General features: G+C 39.3%; 1 protein-coding gene across 2 annotated transcripts in view; it reads left to right on the top strand.

Annotated features, from left to right (window-relative positions):
- Positions 1-24,724, top strand: part of CCZ1 (CCZ1 homolog, vacuolar protein trafficking and biogenesis associated) — a 1,119,178-nt gene that overhangs the window by 804,438 nt on the left and 290,016 nt on the right. The window lies entirely within an intron of this gene.

Raw genomic sequence — 24,724 nt, 5'->3', positions numbered from 1 at the left:
CTGTCTGAAGCTAGAGTATGAACTGCATTTAATTTAAGTACCTCATTGGGGGAACTTTTTTATTACTTAATACTGTATGGTTAAATATCTATTTGTAAGACCAGTAGTTGCTTGGAGTGTGGAAAACAAATCCCTTTTCAGGACTTCCACGGTATGCCTTTTTTGCCTGGACCTGGAGCATAATGGGTCCAACTGTCTGTAGTGGACTTAAATATAGGGTAAAACTAGAAAAATATTTGGAAAAGAAAAGGGAGCGTTAGGCACCTACGTGGATTACAGTGTCCACCAGTCAACCTGCAACAGTTTCCCCTTTGGAAGAAGCATCCAAAGCATGCTAAGGTCACAGATGACAGCCAGTCAGTGATGGCCAGTCCTCCCAGACTTGTGATTGTCAAAAGAAGAGAGACACCTCCTCTGTCCCCTCTACCGTTAGTGTGTGCAACCAAGGCCTCTACCAAAACCTTTTTGGCAGCTCAGTATGCCATCATTTCTCTTGATGTCCATGCATGCCAAATGACTTGAGTTGTCCTTTGGTTCTAGGATCTCTGTGCAGGTCCTTGCTTCTGATGTGTTTTCCAAAACTACTGAAGGGGAGGGGAGGGAAGAATTCCATGGTAGAGGGAGCTTCAGCTGACCAGGTGCAGGCCTTGGCCACCCACGTCCTGGGCTGTGTATATCCAATACCCCACCCAAAGCCAAACCAAGGAGGCTGTATCTAGTTTGTCTCAGTCTGGGCACTCTGGTTCACAGTCTGTAAGGCCTCCACAGGGCTTTGTCAGGCTCGCTAAGGATCTCATGGGTATTATGAAATCCCAACAGCTTAGCTAGTTCAGGCCCTCTGCTACAGAATCTTCTCCTGGGAAAAGAAAGAAGGACCTTCCCCCAGGATTCCAGTGATTTTTATGACTCTGATGAAGATAAGTTGACATATGCAGCTTCAGCACATGAGAATTTCACCACTGGGGAGACCCTCCATAAGATGAGGGTGTTAAAAGGGATAGAGAATTTCTTAGGCTTCCTGAGCACAAATCTCTAGCCATTCCTCCAGTTTTATAGGTAATGGGCAATGTCATTATGGAGTCTTTCCTGCAGCCAGACTCCCTACTTCCTGCTCTAAGGAAACCTGACCATTTTAAGGGGTTCTAGACTCCCACAAGCAACTTTTTAAGAACCTTGTAGTGGACACTGAGGTGATGTCTTTGGGCTTTAAGGGAGCCAAAGGTAGTGCCTCTAAGAAACCTTTACCAACTGAAAAAGAAGGTAAAAACCTAGATAGGTTTGGCAAGAAAAGTATACACTTCAACCACCCAGGCTATGGGGGTTCATTTGACAGTTTTATACTGTTAAATATCAGGAGACGTTCCTACATCTGCAACTTCTGCCCTTTTGTTACAAGACATTTCCTGTAGTCTGGCTTTCATGCCCTAAAAACATCTAACAGGGTGGCTGCTTCTGGGTTAGGATGCATGCCAGGTTAAGGGAACAAAAGCTGCTTGAGCATGTTAAATCTGAAATCCTGGATGCTTCCCTTGATGAGGAGTTAATGTTTGGACCCAAGGCCCAAGCCGTTTTGAAAAAACAGGAGGGCAAGGCTAATTCCCTCCATACTGCAGGGTTAGCCACCAAGGTTCAGCAGAAATGGTCTTACCAAGCCCTGATCCATTCCTGCCACCCAGCCTAGGCAAAGGAGGACCAGGAAAGAGAAACAGTAGAGACCACATAGGAGATGGCAAGCAGAGCAGAGTACCTGGCTTCCTGGACCTTAACAACAGGGACACATCAGGGAGCAACCTTGACTCAGCCTTGACTCAGCCAGATGCCTTGCTGCCCCCCCCCAAGCCCCACCTCAACCCTTCCATCTCCACTGCCTTCAAGACTAGGAGGCTTGCTTTCCATGTTCCTACACTAGTGGTTACATATCACCCAAGACAAATCGGTCATTCATATCATAAGATCAGAATGCAAACTTCAGTTTGCCTCTCTCCAAGATAACACAGGCTTCCCCTCAGTTCCAAAAGGTCAGCTCAAAAGAGAGAGAGTCACAGATCAGTCGGTCTCTTATTGGACCAGGAGTCCATAACAGTTGTTCTCAAGCAAAAAAAAAAAGGGCGTGAGGATTCAAGGCTTTTTCTAGTACCAAGGAAAGAAGGAACCTGGAGACCAGTATTAGACTTGCAGGTTGGACTGGATTCCAAGATTTTAAATGTTGCCTCTGCAAAAACTTTTGCCCAGCTTGCTCCTCAGCCTTACATGATCAACCTAGGTCTTAAGGATGCCTACCTACATATTCCCATAGTAAAACTTCACAGATCGTACCTCCGCTTCAAAGCAGGAGAGCAGGTGGGAAGTATCAATAGTTCTGAGCTTTGCCATTTGGTTTATCTGCTGCTCCCACAGTCTTTACAAAATGTATGGCTCTAGTAACAGCTTTTTGCAGCACAAAGGGCGTTCAAATTGACCCTTATCTGGATGATTACCTTTTTGTGGCATAAATGTAAAACAACTGTAAGCATGTCTACTGCTAACCAGGAACTGCTTCTCAAGCCTGGGTTTCACTCTCATTCTGAAGTCACATCTCACCTTCTCTCAGAGAATAGTTTTCTTGGGAGCCCTCCTGGACAGAGACTGGCAGGTGATCTTCCTCCCACAACAAAAGGCAGCATTATTAACCAGTGCTTCCAGTCCCTACAACTTCAGCAATCTCTGTCTGCCAGAGACATCTTCTGGACCCTGGGGTACATGGCCTGCCTCCTTCATTCTAATGATATGCCTTGCCAGACTGCACATGAGGAAAATAATTGGGTTGAGATGGGCATCTCATTCCCTTTCCCTTATCCTTTAGTTTTTTTTTTCTCTCCCTTTCAGGTCTCTCTTCTTTGCAGTAGCTCTTCTGGGGACAGTATGGATGCTTCATTCTCCTGGCCTAAGTTGTGGAGATTATGGGACTCCTGCCCTGGGTAGGAGAAACGGTGGTAGCAGGTGATGACCCTGCTACCCTGACATTGGAGGAGAGGGTATTCACTGGCCCATAAGGAAGATGAAACAGTCTTTGGTATTCAGGCCAGCCAAATGCTTCTACAGCAGGAAATCCTGCAACAGTGAAGATACTTGAATATCTACATTTGTAGCAAGTAGACAGCTGTACTTTCTCAAGGCACAAAGGCTGTTTCTTATATTCAGAATGGGCAATTCAGTTGCCAGTTTTCTTTATACAGCACTTGTGTACACTCTTTGTTGGCTCCAGTGTTTGTACAGGTTAGGATGAGAGTGATGTCCTTTTTCTTAATTTGGACGGCTGTTTATTGCGGCCTCAACTACAGAACAGCTAAAGTCTCTACAAATAATGGTGGACTGCTTATCAAATCTAGAACTCTCCCTGAATTTTCACAAATCAAATCTAAACCCTTTTCAAGAGAAGAGATTTTAAGGTTCTATCTTGGATTAAAAAAAAAAATCTCTCTTTCCCCCAGGTCAGGGTATGGCTTGTTGAAGGGCTTTTTTTCCTGTAGATCTCAAGCTAGCTCCACCTCAAAGCAAGAACTTTCCATAAATCTCCAAGTTACTTGTTATTTTTTGTCCCAGTGAGTCCAAATTCCACACTGTGTCACATGAGGAACATCCACTGGCACCCAAGGAGTCGTCTATGGCCAAAGCAACCTAACCCACAGAGCACACTCTTCTCATGATCATCTTCAACTTTATTATAATACTAATTTCCTATTCATTTAAAGTGAAGTAGATGAAAACTGTATAATAACCAACTAAGCAAATGTTACAAGTTGTGTAATATAATTTAAAAAATAAGAATTCTGACTACAATAATTTAATATTAACAAACCATTTGCAAAACAAAATGAGCGAACAGGTTGCACACAGAAGTCCTAGTTAAATCCATCTAGAAAGTGTCCATTAAATGCTCTGAACAAAGAAGTTCACAAATAGCAAAAGTTCATGTCTGTCAGAACCATACCACAACAGAATCTTTGCGGTTGATTGACCAGAACAAAAACTGGAAGTCACACTGCAAGCTAACAACTCAGGAAAGCATGTTGGATCCAGTGAAACACATTCAGTAAGCAGATATTTGAGGGGGAAGATAAATCAGAAGAAATTCATCATCCCTGAAATGGAAACATGAAATACTGCAAGACAACTATGTAGTATTGTTACCGACAGAGTGTAACATATACTCTACAGGTATACTGAGGGCACACAACAGGGCAGCATTATATTCGCTTAGGAAGAGATTGCACCAGGTGCACTCTGACACACTGTGGGTACACAACAGGACAGCATTGTGTACACTGTTGTACAAGGAGTGTACCAATACACTGGAATATTCTGAGGGCACAAAGTGGGATAGCATTATGCACGACGTTGTAGTGGACCAAGTACACTGGAATATACTGAGGCTACACAGAAGGGCAGCATTGTGCTCACTGTTTTAAAAAGAGTGCACCAGGTGCCCTGCGGATATACTGAGGGTACATAACAGGTATTGTACACACAGTTGTACACAGAGTGCAGCTGGGACCATGGAGTGATACTAAGGATACACTGCAGGAGAGCATTATGCACTGTTGTACAAAGAGTGCACCAGATGTTGTAGGGCTATACTAAGTGTGCACAACAATAAAGAGCACAGCCGGATCCATACAGGTATACCGAAAGCACAGTGGAAGGCATTACCATGCACCCTGTGATGCTGTAATACACATACGGCCTGGTGAGAGTAAACTGCACAGTGTTCCATGTGGGCATGGTTGCACTTAGTTTGGATCAGTTTTGTTAGCCTGTAGTGTGCAGGAATGAGTAGGGCAGTTCAGAAAGCTATAAAGCTTTGTTATATAAGTATTTCCCATTCTTATGTATTATGGCTTGTTTGTATCCATTATAGCGCTGTTATTCTGACTGATTCTACAGAAGTACAGAGTCTTGTCTTGTTATACGTTTGTATTGGTGTACTCTTAATACAGCTCAGTAACGCTATAGGAATGGTTATTGTGCTACTCTGATACAGTAGCAGCAGTCATATGCCAAGGATCTTATGGCACATTAAACGAAGTGTGCTTTGTAGGGATGTTGGAAGGATCATATACTGTGCTTACATAACAGCACTCTGGATTCGCTTCTGCTATGTGCACCCCTGTAACTGAAATGTAATATTGCTCCTGCAGACAGCCACAGTATGCAAGTTATCTCTCTTTGCTGTGTAGTTAATTCAGATGGATGCTGCTTGTTTGCTGTCTGTTTGATGTGCAGAAATGTATAATTTCTGCAGACTGCTGTATGTTTACTTCCTGAAGTAGTTGTTGGCCTTTTCCATGCCTTTTTATGTTAATTGGCCTTCTGTAACCTATACCTTGATGGTCTTCGTGTTTCACTGTTACAGTCATTACATTTGGGTAATCTGCTGGCAGGTTGCCCTCAGTCGGCCTGATTAACAAAGTCTTGGGTCCTGCGTCAGTTGCTGTCCCTTCTTCCATGACATCAGGTCGTCAGGGGTATAAAACATGCAGCCGACGCCATTACATCAGCCTTTCTTGCCACACGGTGCCCAAAGCAGAAGCAGTTCGTAAGTGCCGGTCGGCCTTTCATTTGTACTGCATTCCTTGCCTAGGCCCTGACCACAATGTGCCTTGCTGTCGGTTTTGTGCTAAATTTAATCAACGCACAATTAAACGTCGGTATATTTTTGCTTCTAAATATTTTGGCTCAAGATTTAACTATCCAGAAATTATGTCTTTTAGCAATCCGACTACCGGAATACCTAAAAAATGCAAAGAAAAAGACAGAGACAGACCGTCGAGGTCCAAAACCGACGACGATGCTTCTCCTAAGCCAGTCGCAGGTTCGCTGGTACTCAGTGAGGCGCTTTTGCAGCCCCTGATACCCGCTACTTTTGATTCACAGGCCTCTACTGAGACCCATTCGGAGTCTGGTATGCCGTGAGATGCTTTAAGTATTGAACCCGCGGATGTTTCTACCTTAGATGGGTCCGGAGGCGCTGAGCAGGACCGGCTTCTGAGGGTGTTTTCAGGCCTAAAGATTTGTATATTAAACCGATGCCATCTTCAAAACTAAGGCCAAAATCTACTATGTCTAAAAAAACAGATGCTTGGGCCACGTGTACAGGCCCCAATGCCTAAGAAACAGATGATCAAAATGGCTGAAGATTTAATTACCTTGATCAGGGGTGCCCATCCCCCTCCTGCTAAGAGGCCTAGAAAAGCACTGACTATGAATCTTCAGATCAGGTTTCTATTTCACTAAAATACTGTGCTATTGAAATTAGAATTTTTTTAACAAATTTCTATTTCTTCTGATTCTTCTTCTGAACAAGATTTACCAATACCTACTTATGAGGACTCTGATGCAGAAGATTCTATCCCTTCTGCTTCTCCCCCTGAGGATTTCTCTTTTGGAGAAACTATACATACCATACCTTAAGGGAACACTTCCACTTTGAAAGTCAGGATTTCTCTGAATCTAAAAAGAGACTTAGGGATTTCCTTCTTCCATAGCATAGGCCTTTGGCTATACCTCCTGTTCTAGACATTGTTGATGATGTTTTCTCAGAATCCAATATGACTCCTGATTCCCTGCACCCAGCTCCTAGTAAGCCAGACATTACTACAGGGTTCCTTACTCCCACAAATTCCTTTTCAAAAACCCTACTGCTGACCCTAAAACATTTCTCAGGGTCACAAGGGCGTTAAGGCTTCTACTGCTAAAAATCCTACCCCTTCAGACAGAGATTCCAGGGCGCTGGATAGATGGGGTAAGAAGGTTTACATGTCTGCAACCTTGGCAATCAGGGCTTTAAACTGTCAATTTCATATGCTTAAATATCAACAGCATGTCATGGGTTTACTTAAACAGAAAATGATGTTGATCTCTGACTGTGTGGAAAATAGAGTTGCAGGATTTATTGCATTCAGCTGAACAAGTTGGAAAACATACTTTGCAGTGTGGTTTTGATTCTTTGGAGGCCTGTTGCAAAGCTGCTTTTACTGGATCTGTGATGGAAGGTATGCTTGGCTCAAGGAGCAAAATCTGCCTGACCATGTTAAAGCAAAATTGTTGGATGCTCCTTTACAACAGGATAGTCTCTTTGGTAATAAGGCTGAAGAAGTTTTAAAAAAGATGGAAGATAAAGCTAAATCTATGCAAACTGTGAAATATTTCTTACAAGTGCAGCCACCCAGATTTAGTAGGCACTGGCCTACTAAGAACTGGTCCTTTCCAGTTCCCACGAGAGCCGCTCAAGTCAAATCCAGACATTCCAAAGGCTCCAGGTTTCAGTCACAAGGAACTTTTAGAACAAAACAATGGGGTGCCTCCACCTCCAAATTTGGAAGCAACAAGGCACCTCCCTATGGTAAACAGTCTCAGTGACTTTCCACTGCAATCACCAAGCACTTACCTTTTGGCCGCCCCTTTGGGGGGAAAACTGGCACTTCATGCACGAAACTGGCAACTGATTACCCAGGACAAATGAGTTTTAAATATAGTATTCCAGGGATAAAGTTGTCATTTCCACACGTTGCCAATCCCAAACGGATGGCCAGATCTGCCTCCAAATCAGTGGCCGGAGGCCCAGAAACAAGTTCTGTCCCTCATGAATATGGGGGCTATTCAGCTAGTACCAGAAGAGGAAAAGGGACAAGTTTTCTATAAGATGTTTCCTGGTACCCAGAAAAGACAAATCACGGCATCTAATTCTGGACTTATCCATTCTAAATACATTTCTGGTCATTCTAAAATTGAAGATGCCGACTCTTCAACAGTTACTACCTATGCTAGGCAAAAATACCTGGTTGGTAACTCTAGACTTGGCTTACCTCCATATCCCAATCAGGGAAACTTGCAGAAGATATCACCGCTTCAAAGCAGGCTACTTGCATTACCAGTTCTCTGTACTGCCCTTTGGCTCATCTACTGCGCCCAGGGTCTTCACAAAGTGCCTGGCACCAGTAATTGCTTTTTGTAGGCAAAGAAATATTCAAATTTATCCATACCCGGACAATTGCATAATTCAGGCAGAAAACAAGGACACTCTTCTAAAGCATCTGGCGTTTGTAAAAAGGGTTCTAACTTGTCTAGGCTACACCATAAACGAAAAGAAATCACAACTGGTACCCTCTCAAAAAATTACATTCCTGGCTGCAAGCTTGAATTCAACTGCCCAGATGACTTACCGTACGCCAGAAAAGCAAATCCAATTGATGACTTGCTTCAAACAGGTAGTCACAAAAACCCAGCTATCTGCAAGACAAATTCTGCAGGCCTTGGGATTCATGGCCTCTTGCATTCTTTTAATTCCATATGCAAGACAGCATATGAGGAAACTTCAATGGTACCTAAAAAGTTTATGGAGTCAACATTGTCACAGCCTGGAAACAATGATTCCTATCATACCTTGCCTGCAACTAGAGTTCCTATGGTGGGCAGAGGCCTGCCACCAAAACAAGGGACTGCCATTCACTCCACCCCCTGTTGCCCAAACCCTAACTACAGACACATCAGACTATGCTTGGGGGGGTGGGCGCATCTGGCAGGGAAATGTATTCAGGGCAAATGAAGCCCATATCAAATGCACCTACATATCAATCAAAAAGAGATGCTAGCTGTACAGAATGCTCTGACAGCCTTCAAAGGGCTATCTTCATCCAGGGCAACTACTGATAAAGACAGACACCACCACAGTCATGTGGTACATAAACAAGCAGGGGGGTACACATTCCTACCCCCTTTGCAGACTAGCCATGGCATTGTGGAACATGGCCTTGACTTATCAAATACATCTACAAGCTGAATTCCTGCCAAGAAAGCTAAATACTCTGGCAGATGAACTAAGCTGAAATCTTATGGACCCACACGAATGGAAACTGGGACCACAAGTTTTCAGCATGTTGATACGCAAATGGGGGAGCCCAGACATAGATCTTTTTTGCCTTACCCCAGAACTATCAGTTGGACAAATTTTGTACAAGAATTCATCACAAAAAAGCTTGGAAAGTAGATGCTCTATCATTCAGCTGGAAAAACCTATCAGTCTGTGCTTTTCCCCCTCTGCCTGTGCTCTCCAAAGTCCTACTAAAATTCAGACAGGACAAACCAAAAATTATTCTGATTGCTCCAGACTGACCTCGCCAACACTGGTACCCGCTCCTGCACAATGTGTCGCACCTTCCTCTGTGGCACCTGCCTCAGACAACTTACCTACAGTCTCAGCAGAACTACCAAATTCTGCACACTCAACTCCAAACTTTGAATCTTGCAGCGTGGCTCATCAACTGATTTCACCTTTGGCATCTCTCAGCAAACCTGTGATGGATGTCATTCTGGAGGCTAGAAGGGCCTAGTACCAGAAAATCTTATGCTGACAAATGGAAAAGATTATGTGCCTGGAACCAAGCACAAGGATTAAGCACAGCAATGCCCAATATTCCTCAGATTCTGCAATACTTAACTGAGATGCTTCACAAGGGCCTAGCTTTTTCTTCCATAGAAATCCATGCATCTGCCATTTCAGCTCATTACAACACAGAACCTCCCCTCTTCTCTCATCCTGTGCTAAAGCAGCATCTCAGAGGGGCCAACAATTTAAGATCTCCCAGGAGAGCACCAACTCCTGCATGGGACCTCAGTTTTGTTTTGGAAAAACTCACTCTACTTTCTTTTGAGCCAGCTGCTACTGCGGACCTAAAATTTCTCTCTTGGAAAACAGCTTTTCTTTTAGCAGTCACTTCAGCTAGAAGAATTTCAGAATTACAGGCTCTTTTGGCAGTGGAGCCTTTCATTATTTTTTTTATCCGGACAGGGTGGCTCTCAGGACCAATCCATCCTTTATGCCTAAAGTGGTATCCAGTGTGGCTCTTAATCTTCACCTGCCAACTTTCTTTCCCAATCCACAAAACAAGGGTGAGTGAATTCTGCATTCATTGGATGTACACAGGCAACTAAGATTCTACTTAAACAGGACAAAATCTCTAAGAAAATCTGAACAACTATTGGTGGCATTTGCTGCAGGAGGAGAGGGAAAGGCTATTTCAAAGCAGACTATTTCCAAATGGATAAGCCATTGTATTTGTTTCTGCTATATGCACCATGGTAAACCTGTCCCCAAGGGGATCAGATCTCATTCCACCAGGGCTGCATCTACTTCTGCAGCCTTTCTCAGAGGGGTTCCCACCAGAGACATTCTAGAAACAGCTACCTGGAGCTCAGTTCATACGTTCACCAAACATTACCATTTACCTCTCTTCTCTAAATCCAGAGCAGGCTTTGCCACTGCTGTCCTTCAGGGCCTTATAGCTGCTCCTAATGCTGTATAAATCCATCCTCCCAACCATAGCTTTGGGATTCTACCCAAATGTAATGACTGCAACAGTGAAACACGAAGAACATAGTACAGTTGTGTACACTTACCATAAATGTAGATGTCGAGTGTATTCACTGTTGCAGTCCTGGTTAACCTCCCTCCAGCCCCCTGCTTTTCTCTAATTATGCCTCTCCTTTCTTTTACTATGATTAAAAGCCTTTTTGGTGTATTTGCTTTTGTTTGGAGGTATATGCTTTGTGTTTTAAATTATACACGCACACACACACACACACACATATATATATATATATATATATATATATATATATATATATATATATAGCTCCCCATTTGGGGGGCACCTGACATCTGGGGCAAGAAAAACTGATGTAATGGTGTCGGCTGCATGTTTTATACCCCTGATGTCATGGAAGAAGGGACAGCAACCGATGCAGGACCCAAGACTTTATTAATCAGGCCGACCGAGGGCAACCTGCATCTACATTTATGGTAAGTGTACACAACTGTACTTTTCTGCATCACCTCATAGTACTTTGCCATAGGCAATAATGCAGCATTTCAAAGACCATATATACATATAAGCATGAATAATAGTAAGGAGTTCAGATAAGAGTACACAGGCACCTTCAATGTTGAAAGACAAAAAAATACTCAGTAGAATGTTAATTAATGGTACACTGTTAGTTAAGAATAGTTACTCCACAAAAATGGTGTTAGTGCAGGTATGGGTTAGTTGCAAAGTAAAAACAAATTAAGTGTAACATGGCCAAATATTTTATCAATTGGTGCCAGGAGTAAGCACTTTCATCTGAGGAATTTGATGAAGTCTTTACGGTTCAGACAAAAATGCTTATTCTTGGCACCACTCAGTAAAGTTTTCACCTGTGTTGCACTTGATTTGTTTTTATTTTCATTTTTACAGTGTGTGGTTATTGCCATCTGTGTTTTTGTTTTATTGATAACCAAAAACAATCAAGAGTAATGGCAGACAATCCAAATTCAAATGTCAACTGATAGAGCACCACAGCAGTAAAATCCACAACTTTATTTAGTGCTTTCTTTTTTTAAATCCAAAACTACTACACAGTAATACATATGTAAAGCCATTCCCTTAAATAACCATTCCATTAGTCATATGATTACAGTAATCAATTGAATTCTACTCCCAGTTTTTAAAAGGCATATCCAACAACTGGAATGTCTACAGAGGTTCCTCACTAAAAGAATACAGGGCATAAGTAATGTGTCCTATGCAGGCAGCCTCAAGGCCCTATCCCTGTATTCTGTCTCCTACAGGCTTTTGAGGGGAGATCTATGCCTGGCATACAGGGCATTGTTAGCCCCCATTCTTATGGACCTCATGCATATCCACAAAACAGACAGTACCAGAATTACCCGTTCTAAAGACTTAAACCTTGCCTGTGATATAAATAGGACTTGCTGGAGAGATAGATGGTATGTATCACAGAGACTACTCTGTCTATGGAACAGGCTCCCCATCCATGTGAAGCAGAGTTCCTCCCTAATCCAATTCAAGTGCAACTTGGACAATTGGATGGGAGACTGGAAATTCATCATCCCTGGTTTGGCACCTATGTCTTTGATGCAAACAGGTGACTTGTAAATGGTTCATCTCCCAGGCCCATGCTTACACTTATCAAGGGTATCAGAATTCGTCAGAGATTTTTGATGCATGGCTAGGCTTAAATACAAAATAAACAAATCACCTAAAGTATGTATTGTAAACCTAAAGATTTCATCTTTAAATACAATTAATGCCATTTAAGTCCAGGAAATACACCTCTATTCATTTTGATTTGCCGAAACAGCACATGGACCTCCAAATGCAAGTCAGCAACACCACCTCTAGTCAGTAACCACCTCAGGGTTAGCAGTAGGTTTTTCTACAGCAAAAGATAAAAACTTATGACTCAAAGTCCCTTGAATGTTTAGCTACTGCATTATTATTATCTCGGTTACCAGTATTGTACATATGTTCATAAATCCGCTCTCTAAGGGATCTTGTTGTTTTCCCTATATTAAATTCTTTACAGTGTTGAGAAAGTGCTGTATAAACAAGTCCTTTGGTCCCATAATTACATCAGAAGTTGGGATTAATCATAACATCCCCAATAGGTGCTTCTGCTTCCCTCAAAAATGTATTTACAGTAATTAGAACTACTGCATTTATAGTTGCCCTCCACATCGGTAATAGGGCCAGCACATTCGGCCATCTTCTTCAGACATGTACCCTTTCTTGTCCTGAATTTTGGGGATGACCCAAGCTTTTTTATAATCCCTTCAAAATAGTTCAAAATGCGCCAATTTTTTCATAACATTTTAATACCCGTGTAATCTACACTAAAAGTCGTTATAACGGCTGATGATGTATTATAATTGGATGAATTACTAGTGTGACTCAAATTCTCCAAGGGATTTGTCCCTAATAAAATATTAAAAAATCCTGATCCTCTTTTCTGCATAACCTCACTAGTAATATTACTAACAAAGCTTTCAGGGTAACCTCTACTCATACTCATACCGTTAAGCTTGTTACATTAAAAAAAAAAAAATAATAATTCCTCCGGTTCCGAAACCATTCTAGCTGCTGTAACAATCTGTTATCAACAGTCTTCTTCTGAGACCATGAATGACAATTATCAAAATGCAACACAGAGTTGGAATAAGTTGGTTTCCTATATATATATATATATATATATATATATATATATATATATATATATATATGACCTAAATATTTTGTTACAGGCCCCTCCTTAATTCAGTATTAAAGTAATGTAGTGCATATAACGATATCGATGATGTAAATTTGAGAAATGACATAGTACCATTGATACTTAAGAAGTCATCTATTTTATCTGGATGGTCAATCCAAAAAAATACAGATATCATCAAGATATAGAAAGGCCATGATTTTGCAAAAGCCAAATCGAATACACATTTTGTTTCTCAGGTAGCCACAACAATATTGGCAAAAATAGGGGAGCATGTAGCGCCCATGGCTGCCCCCTCATTTTGCCTATAATAAAGCCCCTCAAAATATGTAAAGTTATACGTCAAAATAATATCCTACAAAGTCAGAATAAGATTGAGTCCCAATAAGTTCCAAATACCATTCCAAGTGTAGCTTGTGTTGTATTACTAAAAACAGATCCTTAACTTTGACTGCAACAAAGATGACATTCTAATCATATAACCCCTGTTTAATTCTAGTAAGAAAATCCCATGAATCTTTGGATAATCCAGACTACAAAACAAAATCTTTTAATTTGAAGTCTATGTATTTAACCAATGGATATATCTTGGACACCCTAGCATCAACTGTTGGTCATAATGGGGATCAGTCAAGTTCTTATGGACTACCAGAAAACCAAAAATTGTGGGTGCCAGATGGTGATCCACCTTTAAATATTGATAATCAGCATAACTTTTAAACAGTCAGTTCTCTTGTATGCAACATGCATTTCGTTTTGTGACACTTTCTCATAAGCTTCATCATATAAAATCACTGACATCTTTTTATAATTAGTAGAACTCTTGACCACTACCCCCTCCATTATCTGATTTCATTAATCGGATTCATCTAAGTAAATTTTGTTGTTTAGGGTCCACATTGAACCAACAGGAGTTTGATTTATTCCTTAAATGTTCCCAAATATCAAATTTGCAGATATGTTCAAATAACTGTAAAATAGGGTTGAGTGGGGGATTAAATGATCTTGTTAAGGGAGTGTCATTTTTAAAACCTCCTGCATTAGAAAAATACAAGCAAAACTTCAATTTTCTGCCAATTTCAAATCACTGAGAACATCAACCAACTTTGCCCTTGCAGTAGATACAAATCTAAATCCTTTTGAAAAAAAAACATCCACAAATGATTACTGTCACATCAGTATAATTGTACACCTTAAAATTATATTCCTGATTCAGTGTAATCAAGTCCGATGACTTTTCTAGCTGTGATTCCCGTCATTTTTTTGATGATGGGCCTCCCATTTATTGTGGACAGGTATACCGTATCCCGATACCACATGATGCTGATACTGGATGATTCTGGATCCTTTTGTACCTCCTCAGGGGGGCCTGATGTTCTCAAGGAGCAGCTTGATTAAAGTCCCCAGAGTCTTATTCATTACTGGGTTCAAATTACTGCCTCGCGTAGAAAATTAGCTGTCTGGAATCCAAAACACAGGCCTGTGACTTGGGGATAAGCTTTACATTTCTCATAGTCACTGTTGCCACATTTTAGTTTTTGAATTTTTTTTAACTCATTAACAAGTGAATCCACTGTACCATAAATATTGTTATATCTGGTCTGAATTCAAACAATAGATCACTAGTGATGGCAGCATTCATCTTTTTAATCTCCGCTGTCATACTTTCCATCATTCTCACATTGTCATTGTTTAGCACTTTTATAAACTCACACCCATGCTGATAAAAAAAGAATCAATAATTCTTTATGCAGATCAGACCCACATGCAAGGTCTGTGGGGTACTTCCAACAACACAACCCCATCGGGACCCTACCTAATCCAGTATTTTCACACAAATAGCCATTCTCTGCTTGCAGTTTCCTATATTTAATCACCAGTCTCTCAAACTGCTTAAATAGTGTATCCAAATTAGCACTGGAGCCAGCCCCACCCTCAGTAAAGGTAAAACTCTTATTAAATGGGGTTACTGTCTTCCCAAACCAACATCAAGCCATTTCTTAGTCATATTCCCATTCCCATTAGTTGACAGTCCTTTTGGTTCTGAACCACTCTGTTGTCCTGGAGTGATGAACAAAATCGTTTGTTCACAAAAAAGCCTATTCTCATCACAGGAATTTGTTGGATGAACCAAGTCCAGATGCATGTCCATCTGGCCGACTCAATTGATGTTGTGTAAGCTGCTGAGAAAGCTGTTGTATCAGTAGTGTTAAATTCCCCATGCTACGGCTAAACATTTTATTTATTTATTTATTTATCATTTGTTGACCGGGAAAGTCCGACTAGGTTCCACAGAGCCTGTTTTCAGTGGAGGCCCGGGGAGAAATGCTCCAGATGCATGCATGCATGCATTTTTTTAAAATGTTCTAAACTGTTGTGTGCCCATATCTGCAGATGACATAGCATTGAATTCAATGCAAACCAATAACTAAAAACAGTCAGGCATAACAACAGACAATCCAAATTCAAATACCAACTGACAGGAAGCCACAGCAGTAAAATCCACAACTTTATTTATGTAACACTTTTCCTTTGAAATCCAAAAGCTCGTTCCCTGCCTTTTTGTGTTCACTGGCCCTAAGCAGCCCATACCTTTTTTCTGCATCCCCTCATAGTGTTTTTCCATATGCAGTAGTGTAAGACTTCAAAGACTATATATATATATATATATATATATATATATATATATATATATATATATATATATATATACACATATACACACACATATACACAGATAAGCATGAATGATAGTAAGGAGTTCATATTAAAGTGCACAGGCACCTTCAAGGTTGGAAGACAAAAATACTTAGTAAAACTTCAAAAAAACTGGTGTTACTGCAGGTCTGGGTTAAATGCACAAACCAAGTGTAAACATGGTTGAAAACTTTATTGATTGGTGCCAGGAATAAGAGCTTTCATCTGAGAAATCTGATAAAGTCCTTAAGGTTCTGATGAAAGTGCTTATTCTTGACAAGTTTCCAACTGTGACTTCCAATACAGCTTCACATTGAGTAACAGCTTAATTCTAGCTCTCCCAGTGTGAAAACAGTAACTTAGCAGAGAAAGCCAGTGGACCTAAATTTCTGAGTAAGTCCATTGCCTGGATGCCAGGAAAAAGAAACAGAGGACCTGAAGGAAAATCAGCTGCAAAATCATGGTATTTCTCTACTGACTGGGAAGCAAAAAGCAATGCAATCTCCAGACTTGACTTCCAGTAACCTAGAGGAAAATGTAAAGCAACTCCATGCAGACCTGATTAAAATAAATAAAACACTGATGGAGTATATCAACTCAAACAAAAAGCTGGAAAAAATGGAAGAAGCCTTAAACAGATATTCAGATAAGATGATAAAACTGCAAAACTCAGAGATTAAAATGAAGAAAAGACTGGCTGAATACGAGACTGCACAAGAAGAGGTATTTTAAAAAAATAATAGAATATAGGACAGAACACATAGGGAAAACCTGAGATTTTCTGCTGTACCAGAGAAGCTGGAAGGGAACAGACTGTATTAATTTTATGAAAGCACAAATAAGCAACTGGACTGGTATTCCACAACAGCATTTGTTAATTGAAAGTTCACATCAGGTGTATACTCCAAACCTGGCATGAGAATCCAACCTTGACCTTTAATAGTAAAGATGCAATCTTACCAGCAGAAGTTGATTCTGACAAAACTGTGGCAGAAGGACAAAGTATTAAAAGTGGGGAGACATCAGAGTGTTTGTGGAGAATGACTACTCAGGAAAAAGAAGCATAAGTTTATTCCATTATTAAAGTAAATGTCAAGAAGAAGGCATGAGTTTTAAACTGCTGTACCCAGCTATCTTCAAAATATTTTTCCCTGTAGGGACAAAATCATTTTGATGAAGTACATGCTAAGGAAGAAATACAAAAGTTTATCCAGCAAAAATGAGCCGTGAAACAGGAGATTTTGCTTCTTGTTCTTCTGGTAATAAGACCACAGAGAGACTGTGCCAGTGAAATATTTTCCAACGTTTCAATGGAAAATGCTTGAGAGAAGGAAAAAAACACAAGAATCAACAAGAATAGTTGTGAATACATTGGAAATGAAGCAAAGACAGGATTTTGGAAATGGAGATGAACAAGAATAAAACCAGTAACTTGGAAGTTGATAAATGTGGGATTACAAAGCAAGAAAACCTGGAAATGTTGGACTTTTTTTTGGACTTTAAATTTGAAGGGGATTCTAAAGCAAATGTCCTACTTCATGTCATTAATGTTCAGAAAAGTACTTAGGAGAGAGGAAGAGGAGAGAGAAAGTTAACTGTAAGTAAACATTTTTTCTTAATGGTGCTATTTTAATAGTGTATGATTTTCTTTGCATGATATAAATTAGTTTTCTCAGTTATTTTTAAGTGTAATGGGGATACTAATGTAAATAGGTGCACCTGCTTTTTTTGTCTTTCTTCCTTCTTTCTTCAATTTTAAGAAATGTAGACACTGCAGTGTAAAAAAGGAAGAAAACGTGGTTAAAAGAGCATGAAAATGTCATTATTGCATAGGGGAATGACTGGCTCAAGGCCATTATCTTAATCTAGTAACAGGTTGTAAGAGAGAGCAAGTAAATGAAAGAATATTGACTGTTGTTAAGAGTTTTTTTCTAGTAAACAAATGTATATCTGGCAGTTTTGAGTCTGGTTCACATGTCTCTTGAAGACAATCTGATAGAGGAATGACTTGGAGAAAATATTTTCTGAAAGCATGCAAGTATTTCCAAGCTGCGACAGCTATAAATGTAAGACAAAGCCAGTCAGCACTTAGAAGCGCAGGCTATACCATATGTCTTAACGTGGATAACCTTTCTTTTAGGTTATCTCAAGTCTTTGTGTGTGGCTGTCAGTTTTAACATTTGTTCCTGTTAGGAGGATAAAACTTCAATATTTGAAACGTACATAGTTTTTTGTGTTAAGTTTGTAGGTATTAGGGGTTATTAGGGGTGTGTTTTGTCTGAGGGCTTTAAGTAAAACAAAAAGTTTTTTTAAGATGTGACATGGGCTCAAGTGGAGATGACAAGAAGCAACTGTATAAAAGATTAACCTGCCAAACCATATATGCATTTAACACAAAAGCTGGAATCAGACATTTAACAAAACATAAAAGGTGGGAATAATAACTTTTTAAGAAAATGATGCTTTCTGTAATGTCTTTAAATCTGGATTGCATCACAGATAAATACCAAAAAAGAAAGAGTAGTGAACTATTTTAAAAATGTAGAGTGCAAATAGCTATGCTACAGGAGAAACCCTTAGAAAGAACTGAACATGTGTATTTGATAAAGAACAGTTTTCAGGATGGCTATTCAGTGGAATACCTAGGGCAAAGGAAAAGCAGAGTACTTATATTAATTGCAAGAGGAGCTCTAATAGTGCTAGAAGAGGACTAAGGGGCAACTGGCAAGGGAGGAGGATTACACTGGTGTGTGTTTATATTCCACCAAAAACTGCTATAATGGAGTTTAAGAAAATTCTGGGAGAAATGATCAGCTTTCGGCAAGGAATATTACTTATAGGTGGGGACTGGAACTTGATCTGCAACATTGAAGCTGTGTCTGGGGGTCCCAGAAGGGAATTTATGAAAATGTTTGGCATGGAAGATGTGAATTCAGTGCTCCGAGTTTGGAGTGAATTTTCATATACAAAAACTGGGCTTGGTTAGACAGATTTTATGTTTCACAGGAACGTGTGCATTTAATTGGTAAGAATTTGATACATACCAAATAATTTCAGGTTATACTCATTCTAAAATGAAAACATAGGATACTGAAATAAAAATGAGATGCTGATGCTTTCCCACCTGTTTGTTGAAAATAGAGGAATTTAAGGAATGGTTAGTGGAAATGATTCAGACGCTGTTAGAGAAGATATTTCTTCTGAAAATAGAGCTAGGGAGTGGGATAAAATTAAAGTGAAGTTTAAAAATAGGGTGGAAATAAAAGAAAGGGGAGGTATAGTTAAGTCGTAATAAGAATTATTTAGTAGGACTGACAAATCTTGAGTCAAGTGGAATAAACAAATTCTTCCAATAGAACAAGACAGATTGGGATTTCCCAATTAAAAGGAGTATTTCAGAGCAACACAGTTAAGGCTCCTATACTTAACTCAAGCAGAAAACTATAATTCAAAGTGGAAAATGATGATGATGAAACTGGGGGGAAGCACAAGAAACAAGGAGAAACCGGGGATTTGTATTCAGACCTTTAAGGAGAATAACAATCATACAGAATATTATATTCATAAAGCAGCAAAAATTATTCTAGCAACTAAGCTAACAGAGGAATGGAGAAAGGAGATTCTGCCAATAGGGATGACTTCAATTAGGGATGCAGTCAGTTGGGAAAGGGGGGGGGCTGGAATTTATTGGAGAAAAATGGCAACGGAACCAAGGTATTGGGAGCAAATAACTGTAGAGGGAAAGATAATAGATTGGGAAGACACCAAAACTTTGTGTCTTGAAGGTTAGAGATTGCCTTCCCTATCAAAGATTGATATCAGTGTATAGGCAAAGATTAAGAAATAAGGGGGTCCTAAATGAAAGACCAGCACTGGTAGAATTTTTAGTAGAATCTAGAACAGAAGCTGCCATTAAAAAATGAATACTTAGTAGAGCATATAAAATATTGCATGGTAACTATAAGAATCAAAAACTAAAGTAAAAATGAGCACTGGCACTGGAAGTCTCCTCAATAAGTTTATTACCACAGGTTTAGCACTTTCAGCCAGATACAGTGGCCTTCTTCAGAACAAGCACTTTAATTACATACCATCTTTAAACACTTAGTTTAAAACTATCACATCAATCGGCAGCAAACTTCAGTAAACCCTCAAAAAATTCAGAGGTTTAAATAGTTGTTAAAAATCACTTCCTATTTACTGTAAACATTTCTAAACATCCTAGAAAAAATAACATACTAAAACATTTACATTTGTCATTATAAGCTTTTCTTAAAACAACTTTATAATTAACTCCACTGTTTAATCCAGCTACTTTACAGGCATTTAACAAAATTTGCCATTTTAACTCCCTGTAATCGAGTTCCCCTTCTCTGTCCCAATTAAAATCACTGGGAATGTGATCAGTTACTGCAAAATATTTTTTTTTTACTCTCAGGGCATGCCAGGGTGTGCTTAAATAATGCATTGTCTAAATTCCTCTTTTTGATGGCATAATAATGCTCATAAATCCTATTTGTTAACTGTCTCTTAGTCTTAGTTCAAAGCCATTGTGTTTAGTTTTGTTTTTATTTAACTATAAGAATCAGTCAGAGGAGGTTAGAAAGGGTTGGGAAGAAAGATTGCGTAAGCAATTTACAAAGAAGCAATGGGAGATGTATGTTTGTCTCCCAAAGATGCAACAAAGTCTAGAAAATTTGGAATCTTTGCTTGGAAGCGTTTACATAGTTATTTTTATAGCCCAAGTAGACTCCAAAGAATTTTTCCTCAGGTAGACAGCAAATGTTGGAGGTGTGAATGGGAAGAAAGAGGTAACTGGGAACGTATTTTCTGGGAGTGTAAAGAGTTGGTAGATTTTAAAGATTCCCTGCAGATGGCTATGTCAGAGATACTAGGTGAAAAATTTGTATAACTAAGGAATTTATTTTTTGAGCTATGATACAGAATCTGAATTGCCTACACATAGTAAGGCCTTGTTGAATCTAATTATGGTGGCTGCCAAAAAATCAATTACTAGAAAATGGAAATCAAAATCTAAACCAACTTTACTAGAAGTAGCAAATATATTAACAGATATAAAACAACTAGAATTGGGATCATTAGAAAAGGGTAGGAGCAAATTACATAGGAAACATGAGAACTGTGGGATTGATACTTGCAGAGGAGGAATGAGGTTTAAAAAGAAACCAAGATTTGAATGAGTTATGTAATGTTTGACTGTCAGTGACTGGATGGATAAGCGATGTATAATGTTTGCAACTGTATCAACATGATTTGTAATGTATAATGTTTGCAACTGGAGTTGTCAGTATGGTTTGTTTTCATTTATATAATTGTAAGATTGCCTATGTCATACATGATATTAAAGATGTTTCTTGTTTAAAATAAGTTTTTGACTGTGTTGCACTTGATTTGTTTTTATTTTTATCTTTGCAGTGTGTGGCCATTGCCATCTGTGTTTTTATTTTATTGCTTGCAGAGTACTAAAGAAAGCGGAAGTTAGATTTTTAAAATAACAGCAGGCATGTGTGTTCAGCTGTAAATGTTGGTAGAGTTTGTTAAGGCATCAAATGCACTAGGGAATTCAGGAAGCAAGAGAAGAAAGATACCAGTCATAAGAAGACACAAGCCCACAACTAGTGAACAGATGCTGACAAACCAGGAATCATTCATCCTTTGCTTCTTACCATTTCTTTAAAACTGATATGCAACCCTTATAGAACCGTGCTTGTTTTGGTATTAATTCTTGCCTGTTTGTGTAGGACCAGCCATTAGTCAACAATGAAATACCCCAATGTAATGTTAAAAATGCACATTCCCTTCAGGGATGGAGCACTGGGTACAACAGTCATTGTCAATCGAACATTACATAGCTCATTCAATTCCTGCCATCCATTAAACCTCACTCCTCATCCAAAACATTATTCTGTATGTATTGTTTCCATTTTTTCTATGTAATTTGCTCCTACCCTTGTCTAAAGATCCCATTTCTAGTTCTTTTATAGCAGTTATTATTTTCACTATTTCTAATACGGTTGGTTTAAACTTTGATTTTCGTTTTCTAGTAATTGCTTTTTTGGCAGACACCAGAATTAATATCCGCAACTATTATATTTATTTATTTTACATTTGTTAAATGGGATGGTCCAACTGGACACAGGTCCATTTTCATCGGAGGCCCGGGGAGAAAAGCTCCATAGTAAGTAAAATTTTGCACAATATGTTAAAATACAGTATACAGAGAATTTTCAAACAGTATGTTAAAGTACAGTATACAGCAGAAGACATAAGACCTATGTATACAGGAAAAAATATTTACACATGGTTAATAACAGAATAAGTATACAAATTCAATCAGCATTAGGAGAAGACCTAGACTAATATGTGTTACAGTAGGTATATTAGGAAGTGAGGTATATAAGTGGAATAATTTGAGGACTTATGTAATACATGGGCATAGCCACTTATTCTTTGTGTGTTCTAAGTGAGTTTTTAAAGTGAGAAGAGGTAGCGGCAGAAATCAGAGCAGGAGGAAGATTATTCCAGGTTGAAACTATGGAGTGGGAGATCAGTGCTTTTCCTGCAGTAGTGTTAGCCCTAGAGATACAGAGGAGTTTGTCGGAAGATCGGGAAGGACGATTTGTATTATAGTGGGTGAGAAGTTGGCCTAGTGCAGGGTTTTTTTTCGATGTGTTACCACATCGTAGGCAATGACTAATTGGTGATAGGTTAGTAGCTGGGGAAGTTCCAGCCATTGCAGTTCCCTTAGAGCCTAGCAATGGTGGGTTCTAAAGATGGAGTTGTTTGCAAACTTGGTGATTTTATTATAACATGATTCAAGTCTGGCAAGGTCAAGTTTTCTTACCTGGGTAAGAATTGGAGAAGCATACAGTAGGGTAGACAAGAGGTGAGTTTGGGCTAGGGTAATCCATGCTTGTTTCGAGAGGGATTTCCTGTGCCTATATAGTGTTCCCATTTTTTATGGACTTTTTTGATGGTTTGTGAAATGTGGACGTCGAAGTGTAGATTTTTATCAATTTCAACTCCTAGGAATTTGGTATGGTCAGAGGGAGAGATAGTAGTGCCATTTTTGGAGGAGATAGTGAAGGATAGAGGGGTGTAAATGTTTTTTTGGGGGGGTGAAAAGTAGTAATTTGGTTTTATTAGGGTTTAGGATAAATTTCTGAATGATACAACTTTCCACAGAGCTAAAGGATTCCTGGTTGAGTTGTTGTAGGGTGGGAAGTGATGGAGCTTAACAGGTAAGAGTTCATTTGTCAGCGTATTGTATAAGTGAAGCATGCCATGTGGTGGTATGGAGATTATTGTTAAATATGGAGAAAAGTGGGCCTAATAATGGAGCCTTGTGGTACACCTATGGTAGTTGGGAGTAAGGGGGGATAGTACACTTTGCCATTGGACAGATTGTTGCCTATTTGACAGATAGCTTTTAAATGAGGCTATAGTGGAAGGGACAAAGGATAGGGATGTCAGGGTGTCTAGTAGTAAGGAATGTGAAACCATGTCATATGCTTTGGAGAGGTCTAGAAATATTGCAGATGTAAAGTTATTATTTGTATGTTGGTTGATCAGATTGGTGAAAGAGAGCAGAGTGGTGGTTGTGCTATGGTGTTGTCAGAAGCCATGCTGTGTGGGGGAGGGGAGATGGTATGAGAATGTATACATTTCTCTAGTATTTTATATAAGGGGGATAAAATGGCAATAGGGCGATAATTTGAGTTTTCATAAGAGTTTTCACCTTGATGTAGTGGAATAATGTATGATACCTTCCATAGCTGTGGGACATATGCTTCTTGTATGGAGCGATTTATAAGAATAGAAATAGGGTAGGATAAATATTCAGCAGCTATTGCTATTTTTAGGAAGTTGGCTAGTAGATTGTAAGGGGCAAGGGTGCTAGGTTTCAGTTTTAGGAGATGTTTTTTAATTGTTGAGGTGGGAATGGGTGAGAGTGTAAAGAATGGGATGATGTCAGGACATTTGGTTGGGTTATATATAGGGTGGTTTTTGGATAGTTGGGAGGATAGTGTTAAGATGAATTCTGTGTGAAGTGGTGATTGAATTGGGAGGCAATGTCCTTGTCATTTGTGGAGTCGGGAGTGGGAGTGGTTGCTTTGACTGGTTTTAGGAGTGCATCTCAGCAATTCCGATCCTATAGCACTGCTCAAAAAAAAAAAAATTCCTTAGTTACACCAATTTCCTCACCTACTATTTCTGACAGAGTAGTCTGCAGGGAATTTTTTAGTCTGCCAACTTATTACACTCCCTAACAATATGTCCCCAGATACCTCTTTCTTCCCCATCACACCTCCAACATTTGCAATCTAAACGAGGAATCATTCTTTAGAGTCATCTTGGGGTGTAAATGTACCTATGCTAACTTACAAGCAAACATCCTAAATCTTATAGACTGTGTCATATCTTTTGCATGCTTTTCACACTTTAGGATGAAGAACTGTTGAGAAGTTGTTATACCACAAGAACAGAAGACTCCACAGTGATCCTGAATATTTTTAAACTTTCTTTTAAGGTAATACTCATCATAGCCTCTCAATTAAATTTGTTATAACCTAATCCTTGAAATTTTCTATGAATTTGATATTCTAACAACTATATTTCAGTCCTATTAATGAGACATCCAAATATTGCACTTTCTGTCCATTTTGAAGTCCATCAAACCATCTTTACAGATGAACTTGTCACCTTTTACAGATGAACAACAAATCTATATATTGAACCATTAAATTACATATATCCATTAATTCAATACATATTGAACTTTTAACTGTTGAGAAGTATTGTATGTCACCATTTCTTCAGTGGAACTCATTTATACACTGCAACAAGAACTGTGTGTGTGAATATTTGCTGTTTTTCAGCATTATGTTCGTGAAAGTAGTGCACTGTGTACCAAGAAGTATTT

The sequence above is a fragment of the Protopterus annectens genome, chromosome 12.part0 (assembly GCF_019279795.1).
Source record: "Protopterus annectens isolate FY-2018-M chromosome 12.part0, PAN1.0, whole genome shotgun sequence".
In the NCBI taxonomy this organism is placed as follows: Eukaryota; Metazoa; Chordata; order Ceratodontiformes; family Protopteridae; genus Protopterus; species Protopterus annectens.
The sequence above is the reverse complement of the archived record's forward strand: the minus strand, read 5'-3'. Positions and strand labels throughout refer to the sequence as shown.